The 15,964-nt window shown below is 39.2% G+C and overlaps 1 protein-coding gene across 4 annotated transcripts in view; it reads left to right on the top strand.

The window, feature by feature from the left end:
- Window positions 1-15,964, top strand: part of NOX4 (NADPH oxidase 4) — a 184,448-nt gene that overhangs the window by 115,258 nt on the left and 53,226 nt on the right. The gene's annotated exons all lie outside the window — the stretch shown is intronic.

Genomic DNA, 15,964 nt, shown 5'->3' with positions numbered 1-15,964 from the left:
GAGAATTGAAATATATTTATTCAATAACCTGAATTTTGAATTGGTGGTTGGTTTGATTTCCAAAATAATTGACACTTGGGATGATGTGTCTCAAATATTTTGTCATTTCATGACCTTCTGTGTGATGTATTCCTCTTTGGAAAAGTGGAAACATTTAATTTAAGGTCTACTGGTAGTATTCCATTTACTTAATAAATACTTTTTATTATCTGAGATGTATATTGGATTGAGAGTTCTGAGGAAATATAAGAAATATCATTCAGTCTCCTGTTTCTTGGCCCACTTGTTAACGGACAAATGGGCGATCAGTATGTTTGAAGTTTGGTTGATGGGGTTGGTAGTTTGAGGGAAACGATGCAGGCATAGATAGACATGAATATAAGTTTAAATTGAAGAATTCTATAATTAAATGCTAATTAAAGGAAACTCCAAAGAGAAGAGTTCATTTAAACCCAACCTTAGAAATGGGCAGTTGAAGAAAAGTACATATTTTAAAGTAATAATTCCATCATTGACAAACTCAGGGAAGAAAATAATTGAAGCTAGTAGACACAAAGATTTTCTTCTGGAGAGTAGTATGCAAAAGCCAATTGAGGTCAGTTCAGAAAGATTATGAATACCTTAAGAATATATTTGGATTAGGAGAACCTATAGAATTTTAGAGAGCTATGGAAGGATTTGAAGTAACTTAGAGGGGGGATAGTTATTAAATGTATAATTTTATTGATTTCAGTCTAGAAGAACGTGTAGGTCCTTGTACATTTTGAAGAAGGAATCAATAGACAAGACTGAGATTAAAGTGAGACCTGGAAGAAAAACAATTACTGTATATACTTGAGTATAAGCTGTTTTCCAGTACATTGTTAATGCAGTTTTTGTGGTAAAATTAGGTGCTATGGTGGATATTTGGGTAGACTTATACTCAAGTATATATGGTGTTAGCAAAGATTTTTGAATTTAGCAGTGAAAAAGAAGAAGACACAATTTCTATAAAAATACAAGGTGTTAACTAACAAATAAGAGGGATTTGGGGAAGGAGTGGAGAGTAATTGAAGGCCCTTATATCAAATAAACAAGAAATAACAATAATACCTTTTATACAGTGCTTTCTCTGTAGACAGGTCAGCCAGCTTGAAAAGAGAACCTTTGTCTCATATGGAGTTTGATGAGCAAGGAACTAAGTTAACCAAACGATGTTTGGGCATGGGCACCTGGACCACAAAGAAGTCCTTCCTTATTCAAAACACGTGGCTTCGTAGGAAACCCTGGTATCCAGGCAATGATAACACACATAACGCCAGACCCAGGCAGCATAATCTCACTGACTTTGCACTTTTTTGACAGCAGAAATGAGAAAAGTATTTTTCTGGTAAGACTCTTACTATGTTAAGAATTCCGCTCTAGTCAATAGCAGTTGCAGAATTTATCTTATATTTTCTGTACTACACCACTGATGGAACAGCAAAGTCATTCTATTGACAGAGTTCAGTTTCTGTTTGATGCTTTCCAAAACGGGCCTTCTTGGCTGTTAACTTTAAGGTCTTTCATGGTGGATTTATTTTCTGCTTTGGGTTTTGCGTTGTTCACTCCATGTATTTCTGGTAAGGGAAGGATGCTGAAATAAAGGAATGAAAGTTGTTTTGAGAGAATACGGATTTCAGTAAAATTACGTGGGCACCTGTGTCGCAGAGGTAGCACTCAGAGTGCGGCGCATGTTTCCGTTGGGGTCTACACCAAGTGAAAGCGGCACTACAACTGGGACAGGAGCTTCCCACGAAAGCCAAGGAGCTGAACTTACCGATGGGCGACATAAAGGGGGCTCAAAAAAGTTCATGGAAAAATTTCATTATCTTTTTATTTCATTTCTTCCACAAACTTTTTGAAGCTCCCTTGTGTATACGATGGGCTGTGAAAAGATTAAATACGTGTGGCCCTGGGCCTGTGGAGAGGGCAGCAATCAGCCATTCCTGCAGGGACCTTCTCACGCATCTTTCTACCATCTAACCGTTTACTTCAGAAAGAGATGTAGCTGTCCTCAAGATATTGGAATTATAATTGGGTAAGAAAGGGATAAGGGATCACTGATTCTTGTTATAAAGATTTGATTGAAACTCAGCATTGTGAACAGTAGCTATGGGAAAACCATAAAGATTCTTAGGAGACTCACTTTTGTGAACGAACTTAAAAATGTCTTATTAGAGTGCCCTTTCCTTCTCTGCCATGTGTTCTGCATGGACAGTTGGGGGTGTGTGTCTAAATGACAGGTTAAGACTGCCCCTCCGATGCTCTATCTACTACCAATCAACTCCACTCCTCTGAAGAGTAACCAAGACTTCGACGAAACAATATAGTACAAGAAGAGGAGATATCAAAACTTTATAATTTTTGCTCAGACATTTCCCCCAGGCCTCTAGATGTATTCCTGATATGTTCTGAAGATTTATTAAGTTTTGAAGACTCTATAAACTTTTAAATGCAAATCAGGGTTTTTCCTGGAAATTATGGTGATAGGATGGGGTGGAGTAGATTGAATAAATAGATTTTTCTTTGCATTGAAGTCATACTCTGTTGCCATTATAAACTGACTCATAATTGTTACATTCATAAATATGATCACATATTACCTACTGGCTAGGTTATTCTTCTGTCAATCCAAAAATGTTTCATTAGTGTTTTCATGCAATAGGATTACTATTGAATAATGGCTGAAATAATGTTAATTATTTTGTTATTTTATTGACCCCAATAACAACTTGCTTTAGGGAATTTATAAATGTGATTGGAGACCATTGGGGGATGTTGAACAACGTCTGGTTGATATTTACAAGATTGATTCTGGATGCTATGAAGAGAATAACATTGAGAATAAGAGATGTTCTTACTGACCTCCGGACAAGAGAAAATGTTTACTTACTTTAGGATGCCAGTCATTGGTTTATGAGATGTGAGGATATTTTGAAGTTTTATCTGACATCTTTTGCTGATGAATTAAAGTTGGGATATAAGAGAAATGAAGGAAAAATGAGCAATTCCATCAGTTTTAGTTTGAGTAAGTGGAGTTACTGCCACTTAGCGAGATAGAAAATACTGATGTCTGAGCATAAAGAGTGACCAAAGTTCAGTAGTGTACGTATTAAATAATTGTTGTCTCTTAGAATTCTGTGGGAGGGTTGGTATTGTAGTAGGAAATTCATGAACAGATAAAATGTTGAATAAGGAATACATAAATTTAATGCTTGTACGTATCAACAATACCTAAACAAATACACATAACATAAAGGAAATAGAGCCCTGGTGGTGTAGTGGGTTGTGAGTTACTAAGTACAATGTCAGCTGTTCAAACCCACCAGTTGGTCCATGGGAGAAAGATGAGCCTTTCTATTCTGGTAAAGATTTACAGTCTCAGAAATCCATAGGAGCAGTTCTACTCTGTCCTGTAGTGTCACTCCAGGTCATAATTGAGTCAACAGCAATGAGTTTTTAAAATGTTCTGAGAATTCCAAGAGGTGCAGTTGAACAGGTGTTTTTGTATACGAAGGCAGGGGTCTGAACTGGAGATTCCAAATTATGAATCACTAGTGTGTTTACAATGGATGGGACCGTGTAGGTCAGTGATTCTCTATGTGGTTCAATCCGACACCCTGTTTTAGGACATCTCATGTTCCAGTTTTGCATTTTCAAAGGAGCCCTGGTGGTGGTGTGGTTATGCATTGAGCTGCTAGCCACCAGGCTAGCAGTTTGAAACCACCAGTCTCTCTGATGGAGAAAAGAGGCAGCTTTCTACTCCAATAAAGAGTTAGTTCGGGAATCTCACCGAGGCAGTTCTACCTTGTCCTGTAGGGTCACTATGAATGAGAACTGACTCACTGACAGTGAGTTTGGTTATTGGGGGGTGGACAGAGGGGTGCTGCTGCGTTCTTAAAAGGGACCATACAGATATTTTATGCATACAAACGTAAAATTATATAATGTCCTAACTGGTATAAAGGACCTTTTCAAATCATTTATGATACATTTTTTATAATCCCTGCTTCCTAAAAATTCATAAACTACTGCTGGGAGTTGTGGGGAGGGAGTTACATAAAGAAACACAGTTACCAAAATGAAGGCTCAAAAGGTTGTAGGAACCATACCTAGGAGGTTTCCTAGACAAAACTCCATGTTAGAAATAAAATAGAATTTGTCCAGAGTGAGGGAGAATTCCAGAGAGCGAGAGAAATAACTTGAACGATGGCTTAAAAGAGTAAACTCTTAGAATATCAGCAAAGTTGTACGCTGTGGGGAACCAGGCTAGCATATGTAGAGGTCAGGTCATGAAGAATCTAATGGGGATTACTATCATGTAAAGGTGGTGAGAAAACACTGAAGGGATTTTAACAAGAAGTAAAAGCAACTTGCATTTCATGTGGGCCCATAGTCCCCTGCTTCCATTAGGCTTTCATTCCTAGCATGTCTTTGTTACTTCGGTCAAAAATCGATTACCTCCGTTTTCATTGCCTTTTCTTGTCAGCAACTTTGTAAATTCTACCTTTATTTCTTTGGGGAAACATTACATACTCACTAAGAGATATAATTTGATGCTTCGCTCATTGCCATCGAGTTGATTCTGATCCAAAGTGACTGCCTGGTTTATCAAATCTGCAGATCTTTCCCGCAACAGAAAACCTCATCTCACACTCGAGGAAGCAGCTGGGAGTTTTGAACTTCAGACTTCGTGGTTAGCAGCTCAACTTGTAACCCTTGACACCACCAGGGTTTCTATTTTAAATCATACATAAAAAATACACAAATCATAAACATTGACTCTAATGAGGATGAAGAATTGGACAGCATTGGCAGTGTGTCAGTTGTGCTAGTAACTCAATGTGTGGAAGGTTCTGGATTCTCTGGGAGTGGGGATGGCACATTTAGTTTTAAAAACAAACTGCTGTTGTTAGGTGCCATAGAGTCAGTTCCAAGTCATTGAGATCCTGTGTACAGGAGAACAAAACACCACCTGGTCTTATAACACAATTTTTATGTTTCAACTCATTATTGTAGACACTGTCAATTCATCTCCTCAAGAATCTTTCTCTTTTTCACTCCAACGGGTGTTAGCTATGTGCTCCTTTGCTATTTTTTCCATGTACTTCACCAAAGCTCTGACTCACTGCTCTTGAGTCAATTCAACTCCTAGTGATCCTACAGGACAGAGTAGAACTGTCCCTGTGTGTTTCTGAGGTGATGCATCTTTATGGGAGTAGAAAGCCTCATCCTTCTCCCTCGTTACCTTCACTACTTCCTGAATCTAACTGTCAAAGTAGCAAAGTGATCAGCATTTGGATCCATACTTTTAAATAATCGAAATCCATAATGTAGTTTAGAAAAAAACTCAATTCTTTCACTGTCAATTCCAGCACTGAATGTCTTCAAGTAAATATCTAAGAATTATACCATGAGAAAATGACTTTCTGCAAGATTAAATCTGGTGCCTCTTACTAAGCTGGACTATATGAAGAAGAATCTATCATGCATTTTTGCTTAATGGGACCCTTAACTGCCTTTTTGTAAATCATTGAGGATGATATATTAGTTAAATTATGGAATATAACAGATTATTTGTCATCATAATATAATAAGCACTAATACATAAGAACTGGGCTTAAATTTCCTATTCATAGCCTTAGAAATAAGTGAAATATTTGTATCAGGGAAATGAGACATGTATGATGAAATCAATGTTGTCACAGTAGACAATAGATCACAGAATATATAGGGACTGCATAGGAATTTAGTGGGATTTATTTATCATGAGGTCTTATTCTAGTGACTACACTATCCATTTTAAAATTCCAAAGATAGTGAGATATGCAATGTTTTTCCTATCTTATGAAAATGTTATATTTTAGGCTTGAATATAGATTATATAATTTGGAGTCTGGAAGTAGAATTATTTTAGGAGAGTTTAGTGGGTTTTTTGCATGCTTTCTTTTTTTTAAATTAATTTTATTGGGGACACATACAATTCATATCACAATCCATACCTATATCCATTGTGTCAAGCACATATGTATATTTGTTGCCATCATCATTCTCAAAACGTTTGCCTTCTACTTGAGCCCTTAATATCAGCTGCTCATTTTCTTCCTCCCTCCCCACTCTCCCCTACCTCATGAACCCTTCATAATTCATAAATTATTATTATTTTGTCATATGTTTCATTGTCCAACATCTTCCCCCTCCCTCTTCTCTGCTGTCCATCCCCCAGGGAGGAAGCTATACATAGATTCTTGTAATCAGTTCCCCCTTTTCTACCCCATATTCCCTCCACCCTCCAGGCATCACCACTCTCACCACTGGTCTTGAAGGAGTCATCTGTCCTGGATTCCCTGTGTTTCCAGTTGCTATCTGTACCAATGTACATCCTCTGGTCTACCCATATTTATAAAGTAGAATTGGGATCATCATAGTGGGCAGGAGGAAGCATTTAAGAACTAGAGGAAAGTTATTGTTTCATTGTTGCTACGTTGCACCCTGACTGGTCATTTCCTCCCTACAACCCTTCTGTAAGGGAGTGTCTGGTTGGGTACTGATGGGCTTTGAGTCTCCACTCTGCACTCACCCACATTTTCAATGATATAATTTTTTTCCCTTGATGCTTGATACCTGATCCCTTCAAGAGCTCGTGATCACACAGGCTGGTGTGTTTCTTCCATGTGGGCTTTGTTGCCTCTGAACTAGATGGCCACTTGTTTATCTTCAAGCCTTTAAGACCCCAGATGCTATGTCTTTTGATAGCCGGGCACCATCAGCTTTCATGACCACATTTGCTTATGCACACATTTGTCTTCATTGATTGTATCAGGAAAGTGGGTACTCACTGATACGAATTTTAGTTCTTTGATGTCTGACAACTGTTCCCTTCTACATCTTGTGATCAGACAGGCTGGTGTGCTTCTTCCATATGGGCTTTGATGCTTCTGAGCTAGATGGCTGATTGCTGATCTTCAAGCCTTTAAGACCCCAGACATTATATCTTTTGATAGCCGGTCACTGTCAGCTTTCTTCACCACGTTTGCTTATGCACACATTTTTTCTGCAGCAATCGTGTCAGGAAGGTGTGCATCCTGGAATGCCAATTTAATAGAACAACGTGTTCTTGCATTGAGTAAGTGTTTGATGTCCATCTGCTGCCTTAATACTAAACCTATAAATATATGCACAGAGACCTGTTTCCCCACATTCTTATATAAATATACTTACATATGTACATTTCAGTCTGTAGAACTCTATAAATACACTTTGTCACCTAGTTCTTTCCTCTGTTTCCTTTTACTTTCCTCTTGTCCCACTATCATGCTCAGCCTTCATTTGGATTTCAGTAATTTCTCTCACTTACCTTGCCCTTGCTGAATCTCTACCAGGCCTCTGACACCCTCCTTGCCACTGATTTTGGACCACTTGTTGCTCTCCTGGATTGATCAGGACCACCTCCTTACCCCCTCATCCCTGTCGCCCGTGTCCCCCCGGAACCATTGGTCCCGTTGTTTTTTCCTCCAGACTATTTATCCAGTCTATCGTATCTAGATAGATCTGTAGAGATAATAATATGCACCAAAAATCAAGCCATAGCAAGATAGGCAATGAGTGAGAACACAGCGATAACAGCAAAATAAGAAACCAATCACCCATAGGAGAATAAATTAATTAAAAGAAAAAAAATTTAAAAAGAAAGAAAAACTTGTAAATAAATCAAGGTCTGATTTTTTATCTCTAGGCATGTCCTTCAGTCATATCCAATGGGGTACCATGCTGTGCCCCCAGAGTCTGCCCTTTGTACTCCCTCGGGGCTCCCTACTCTGCTCCCATGTTTGCTCTGCCGCAGGCTTTTAGTAGTTTGCCTCGGTGTCACAGGGTCTGTCTGGGCCAGTCTCGACACTCAGTTTCCAGTGTTGTCCCCTTTAGGGCCCTTGGCCATCAAGGGACGGTGTTTCTCCTAGTTGGATCAGCCATATTGTCCACTCTGTCCATTGGCTGTTCAGAGCGGGGATATTGTCCTCCAGGCCTGGTGGGTCAGGATGTGCCCCACTCTCTCTTCCTCCCACTTCATTTGCTCCCATTTTCTCTCAACAGACATGCCCCTCTCCCCTAGCTGCAGCTTCAGTGCCATCCTCTCAAGTAAATTCTTCTAGGCTGAGGGGCAGTTGTCCATGTAGCTGGTATGGAGGGCATGCTTTCTTTTGTGTTTATATTGAGACTTGTTCTGTTTTTATTCATCCAGGAAGCATAAATGATCTGCTATCTAGGTTCTCCTTACATATTTTTTACTATATATGGTGAAAGAAAATAAGAATAATGAGGAATCGTAGTGTTTACAGATTTGTAAAGCAATGTCAAATATATGATAGTACAATATGTCCTAAGGTTACAAACATCTGACTTATAAGCAGCTTGTACTTGCCCTTTAAGACTTTCTCATTTTGATCTCACTGGAAAATGCTTAAACCCACCCTACTAGCAACACATTCTTCATCACAATCACCATCATGTGCGTCCCAGGAAGGTTTTAAACCATTACATCGCCGTAGGACTTTTCTTGTACTAATGCACTGCCATGGAGTGCATGCTGATTGCAGCCATCCTACCGGACAGAACACAATTAATCTTTAGGGTGTCGGAGTCTGTAACTCTTTTTTAAAAAGTAATTTTACTGGGGCTCTTATAACTCTTACCACAATCCATCCATCCATCCATTGTGTCAAGCACATTTGTACATTTGTTGCCATCATCATTCTCAAAACATTTTCTTTCTGCGTGAGCCCCTGGTATCAGCCTCTCATTTTTACCTCTTCCTTCCCAACTCCCTCCTCCCTCATCAACCCTTGATAATTTATAAATTATTATTATTTTGTGAGACTGTAACTCTTAATGGGAGAAGACAGCTTCATCATTCTCTTGTGGTGCTGCTGGTGTATTTGAACAACCAACCTTGAGGTTAGCTGCCCGATTCATAAGCTGCTGCTCAACCCGGCTCCTTTCTTGTACTACATAAGAAGCACGTGCCTCTGTTTTGACTCATCTACAAATTCAGCTTAAACACATGGGAACGGATTGTGTTTGTAGCTCAGGACTGCACATAAAGTGCTTCAGGTAGATGCCACTTTCCATGTCAGTCTAAGGTTAATGGACTAAATCATTTCACAAAAGGCAAAAAGGCAAGAGTTCTGTGCCATTATCATGATCACATAGAACACTTTAAAGTACTCATTTTCTTAATGTACTTGCTAAACACTTTATAAAAGAAACTACATGAATACAGTTCATTTTCTCTAAATGAATTCTAACTTTAATTCAAAATTGCAACTTGATGGATAGTAATGATATAGATAGAGTTCTGAAGATTGTACCAGTAAGCACACCGAGGACACAGCTTTGATTAATGCCACATGGAGGCAGGTAATTTTCTGGATTCAATAATTAGTTGAGTCTGGAACTTGTGGGAATTATGTGAAGTAATTGCGTGAGACTTTGATAAAGGGAAGGTGTGGGATTATATATATATATATATATATATATATATATAAATTATATATATATTCAATGGAATGGAAAACTCAGAGCTTTTCGATGAAATGAGATTTTGAGAAAATTTGGAGGTAGTCTCTTGATTATGAACATGACTTACTCTGAAACTGAGAAATACAGGCTGGAGTACCAGACAGTGCAGGGGCTCAATGTGGACTTTTCACTTTCCTTGTGGAGTCCCTGGTTTGGTTCTCGCCCACGCCACCACCCATCATCAATTCAGGCTTGTATGTGATGCTGAACAGTTTTAGCAGAGCTGCCAGACAGAGACCAGCTAATGCATCTGGGCCTAGTGATCTACTTCCACATATTAACTAATGAACACCTTGTAGGTTTCAATCATTTAATCCCTTTATGCATGGGGTTACTATGAACCAGGGAAAAACTGAATGGCAGCTGACAATGGCGTCAACTGAGATAAGAGGGAAAGAGTACATGAAGAAAGGATGATCAGCTTCATTGTGAAAAGTAGCTTAAAAAATAGAAGGTAAACTTGTTTTTGGTTGGCATTGTATTGAAGAACTAGTTACAAACTTAGGAGCAAAGCCATCTGTACATTTAGGACCAAATAGGAAGGAGAGATGATACACAGAAGTTATCATATATCTATATTTCTTACCACATATCTGTCTGTTTGTTGTGCTGTGATGCTAGAAGCTAGCCCACTGGTATTTCTAATGCCAGCAGTGTCACTCATGGCAGGCAGGTTTTAGTGGAACTTCACCGGACCATACTATGGAACTTCAAGACTAAGACTAGGAAAAGGCAGCTCACTTCCGAAAACAATTAAACACCAAGAAGAACATTGTCTGATCTAGTCACACAATGACGGAAATTGAGTTCCTCAGCTTGTAAGGCACTTAAAGTACAACTAACTTATAGACTTGGATGGAGCAAAGCTTTCAGGACCTTCTTGTGCTAAAGTGACAAACAACATGAGCAGAAACATCCATTAATAACTAGATCATGGAACATATGAAGTATGAATACATGAAAATTAGAAGCCAGCAACAATGAAATGGAATATGTAAGATTGATATTCTAACCAGTAGTGAGCCACAATGGTCTAGTATTGGCCACTTTGTATCAGACAAATATGTGGTCTACAGGCCTCAGAAAACAAGTTCAAGGATAAAGGCAATTGTTCTGGAATATGCCACGGCCAACACATACAGCCCTACTTTCATCCTATGTTTTAAATCAGTATCAGATCCATCTTCAATACTCCATCACTCTACACACACATTCTAACCACTAAACTAGATGAGTGGCCAGGATAAAGAAGGAACAAGTCACAGACATGTACACCCACAGACACAGACACACAGACATGTATGTATGCAAACGTACAAATTATGAAGTATGGCTTAAAAGTGTTATCAGAGATAGAACATGAAGGAAAAATGAGTTTTATTTCTTTATTCTTTCATTTCAGTCTATTAGACCAACCAACCCCTTTCTGTTTTTATAATAAAGCTTAAATTAAGAATTTCCGAGAATGAGGAAGAGAGAAATAGAAAATAATTTGTGCTTTCAGTATTGTTCTTAGACAGGTGTAGCACTGACAAGTGTCGATCCATTCTTCACCCCTTTTCCTTGGTCTCATTATAATTAAGAATTTCCCTTCGGATAGCCTTTGTGTATATGACTCCTGGTGGAATTTTCTAAAAGAACAGCTCTGATCAATCCTGAGGACCCCGACTGCTGACCAGTGCATGTGAGTGACTCATAGCCTCAAATCCAGCCTCTCTAGCTGAGAGTTTGCTCCCCTTTACTACAGAATACATAGGGAGATTTTTAGTCATATAGGCAGGGTGGTGATAAACTATGCCCCGTAAAAGCAGGAAGTAGCTTCAGACAGAGAGACTTTTTTTGCCCCCCTAAAGAATTACTGGCATGTCCATGAAATTTCTCCTAAGGAATGTGGTAGGGCATGAGATCAAAGGTGGAGGTTTCCACAGAACATGAACAGAATATGTACAATAGCTTGGGACTACATTTCCCATAAACTCTTGCTACCCCTGTCAGAACTTCCAAACAGAACTTCCCAGCAGTCCCTTCCACATGAATATTTATAAGACTGTTTTCAGAGAGAAGCACCAGAAAGCTAGACATGCAGGCTGTGGTATGGTTTCTCCCTTTCTCTCAGCATAAAAGTCTTTATGCAGAAACCCCATTCTTTGTCTCTGAAAGTAAATTTTTATTTTAAGAAGGCAAAAAGCAGAAGCTCTGGTAATGTACTGGTCAGTCCATGTCTAAAGCAACTGTTTCATGCAGCCTGTGCATATATCCTGTGAGAACAAAAGGAGTGTGAGACGGACATCTGAAGGAAGGATCCCCATCCTCCTTTCTTACGCATGTGAAATTAAAGCTGAGAATCTTTAATACAGAGGCCGATGATAGATAGAGAGATGTGAGAAATGGTGTTGAATTAATTGCCAAAAGGAATGTTTCCACGTCTATCTTGCAGTAGAGTACTATCTGTGATAGGATGATATCGATATACCTAGAAGGAAGACCAGTTAGTACCAATATTCTTCATAGTTACGCACCAAATACTAAAGCTAATGATAAACTGAATTATTATAGAAACTTATTCAGTCTGAAATTGATCAAAATAAAATTGATATGTATTTATAATTACCAGTGATGGCAATGCAAAAGTTGAAAACGAAAAGGAAAGAGAAGTACCTGTGGGAATCCCACCTTGGCGATGGAAACGAAGCTGGAGACCACATGATAGAATCTTGCAAAACCAATTACTTCTGCATTGTAAATACCTTTTTAAAATAACATAAATGGCAACCATCCACATGAACCTTACCAATGGAATAATAGGAATAAAATTGACTAATGAGGGAAAAGACGATGTAGAAGAAGATCATCATCCAAAGCAAAGAACCCAGAATCCTTTGTTGAAAAGTTAAGAGTATTAGAAGTACTGCCTTCAGAAATGTACAGACTTTGAAGGCACATATATGAAGAAACGATAGGTTTGCATGCTGTTATTTTTATTAAGTAAAGTTTCGTTAGACTATGTTCTTTAGAGCACAAAACCAATGATGCTTACAGAAATACACGAAGAAAGAAACACATTGAAAAGATAGCTCACAAAGTTGTAGAAGTTCAACTGTGCTGGGAAGTACAGTTCCATTCACGTCTGCAGGTCAGCTGTGAAGCTGGAAGCTTTTCCGGCTTCACATAACGGCCAGGGTCGATGAACCAAGAAGCAGGAAGGCCACAGGTAGTGGAGGCAGATTAATCTAAGATCAGCAGGGCAGGCGCCTGGCTGCAGAGTCCAATGAACCCAAGGTTGGCAGGAAATATGGCAGCTGCTTATAACACTCAGGGTTTGTGGGCAGTATAGTCTTTGGCTCAAGTCCAAATAACCAGAGTTTAAGGAGACCAGTGCAGAACCCAGACCAGCAAAACAAAGGGGGGACTTTCCCACAGAGTCTGCTTAAATCGGGTTTGGCTGTGACTTTACCCTAGTCTTTACACAACGGTCTGGCAGGTCACAGATGATCCCATCATGGAGTTGATCACAGTATTGCTGGAAGAATCCTGACCCAGCCAAGTTGACACAAATCAGACTGTCGCAAAAAGTGTTCTGTGATTTTATAGCAGTACTTTTCAACTTCTCCTTGTATTTGTATGTGCTGCAACTATATCCAAGGATATTGTAAAGCAAACTGAAGGCAAAGTTCTTAAAACCTTTAGCGATGATCAAGCACCTTGAAGGAATGACTTCCTGTGTCTGAGGTCATGGACCAGAGTTTTGTGGAATGGTGGTGGTGGTGGTGGTGTGTGTGAACTAACCAGGTCAATTGGCACAAATAGTCCATAAAGATAATGGTCCTGCTTCCTATTCTGGTTACTAACAATTGGAGTCTAACAGCTTATGAGTGGACAACTAAGAAGCAACAACCAGCCTCTCCTCATCTAGAGCAAAGAAGAAAGTAAAGATTCAAGGAAAGTTATTTGAAAAAAGTCAGGGGCTATATGAACCACAGCCTCCAATACCTTGAGCACTGAATGGTGCTTAGCAATCACTACCAACCATTTGGATCAAGATCACACTAGAAGGTTTTGAACAACGAAAGGGAAATAAAAACTAGGACAATTTGCAAAAATCATAAGAGAGTCCAGACTTACTGGTCTTCTAGGTATTGATGTGTAACCCTTGGCCCTATGGCTCTGAAATACCCTTCCAGCCTTTAGGTTCAGTTCTAAATGAACCCACCCTTGAGGGCCTACTTTCAGCTAAATTATAAGACAGTCTTGTTCAGTGAGTAGTAACAGTAGGAAAGGATATGCTCCTCAGTACAAACATACAAGACCAAACGTGCAGCATTAGCCCCGAAACAAGCTGAGGAAATAGAAAGGGAGGGGGATGAAAGACAGATGGACCAGGGACCCCCAGAGAGGAAGCGAGAAGATTACTATTACATTGTGGGTATTGCAGCCAATGTCACCAAACCAAATGTGTATACATTGTGGAATGCAAAACGAATTTGCTATGAAACTACAATAAGAAATAAAGTAGGAAGAGAGGAGAACCACTGTCATGATTGGTTTTAGAAGGTTCAATGGGACCATCTCTGTATTGCCTTCCATTATTATTATTTTTAAATCATTTATTGGGGGCTCATACAACTCTTATCACAATCCATACATTAATTGAATCAGTCATGTTTGTACATATGTTGCCCTCATTTTCTTCTAGACATTTACTTTCTATTGAGCCCTCAGTACAAGCTCTTTCCCACCTCCTCTCATATCCCCCCCAATAAATTGTACATTGTTATTATTTATACCAACCGCTGTCTCCCATCCCTCATGTTTTCTGTTATTTTTCTCCCTGTAGAGGGGTGTATGGTTATTGGTTAATCATTGCAATCGGTTCCCCTTTTTTCCTTCCTCTCTCCTTCTTCTCCCTATCCTTCCGGCATCACCATTCCCACTCCTGGCTTCTGTGTATCGTGAGCTCCCATCCCTTTCTATACCTGTGTACATGTTTCATTCAAGTCTGAACTGGGAAGCAGCACTGCGGTCAGGGTAGTGGGAGGTCAGGGAGCCTCCAGGAGCTAGAGGAGTATAGTGTGTTTCATCGATGCTTTACTGCACCCAGGTGACTCATCCTCTCCCTGTGGCCCCTCTGTGGGGAGATTGTTCCACTGTGTACAGATGAGATTTGGATCTCAGCCCCAGCCCCCCTCCTTCTCAACAATATATTTTTGTTTGTTATGTGTCTGCTGATACCTATTACCCGGTCCCTATGACTTCTCTTGATTGCACTGGCGGTGTGCTTTTTCCATGTGGACTTGTTGCTTCACTGCTGAATGGTGGCTTGTGTAACTTCAAACCTTTAAGACCCCAGATTCTATATCTTTTAATAGCCAGACACCAGACACATTTTCTCCAGATTTGCTTATACATCTGTTTTGTATTCAGTGATTGTGTCAGGAGGGTGAACATCTCAGACTGTCAATTAATTAGAGCATTCTTGTATTGAGGGAGGGTATGAGCAGAGGCCCAACGTCCAATCCCCTATCTCAATGTAGTGCTGTATAAATATATGTACATGGGCCAGTACCTCTATTTTTTTGTATTAATGTATATGCATATGTACACCGGTATGTTTATACCTCTATCCATTGCTTTGCTTCCTTGGTCCTTCCTCTGGTCCCTTTTACCTTCCTCCTGCCCTATGGTCACTTCGCCCTTATTTCTGGCTCTCGGAGCAACAGAAAATTAAGAGGAGGGACCAAGGGGCCATTATTATTATGTTTTAAAATTATTATTATTTGCAAAGGACTTCATGTTAGGACTTCATAATAACATAAAATAAAACTCCCAGTTCCTTTTTTTTTCAGAAAAAATTTCCTGTTTCTCCTTAACTATGCACTCAGGAGGGTATTCAGAGTCTGTGCAGACAACAGAAACTGAATTACTATCAACCTGAGTCTTGATAACTTTAAAGTATTTCTTTGTTGAGTGCAGACTTCTAAAAAAAATACACTTGATGTGGCAAATTGAAATGTAGTGTTTTCTTTAAAAAGTGGGCTTTGGAAAGCTTGGTAACAATAATGTGCTCATTAAAAGAAATTATTCTGTGACTCACTTTCCCTTTCCTTGAACCTCTTTTATTTTTTCTCCCTGTAAGTTTTTGTTGCACTTTAACTTTGGTGACAATAGCAGATGATTTATATTCTAAAAGGAAGCCAGTGATAGGCCTTGATTCATTGATGTATTCTGAGGCCAAGAAGTTTATTTGCAGGTTTTTCAAGGATGTCTGACTTTTTGAGTAGTATATTTAAGTAGTAGGATGCATAATCACGAGTCCCACAAGGATAGAGTTGTATCATTGTATTTCCAATGAACATGGAAGGATACATAC

Source organism: Tenrec ecaudatus, chromosome 4 (assembly GCF_050624435.1).
Source record: "Tenrec ecaudatus isolate mTenEca1 chromosome 4, mTenEca1.hap1, whole genome shotgun sequence".
NCBI lineage: Eukaryota > Metazoa > Chordata > Mammalia > Afrosoricida > Tenrecidae > Tenrec > Tenrec ecaudatus.
The sequence above is the reverse complement of the archived record's forward strand: the minus strand, read 5'-3'. Positions and strand labels throughout refer to the sequence as shown.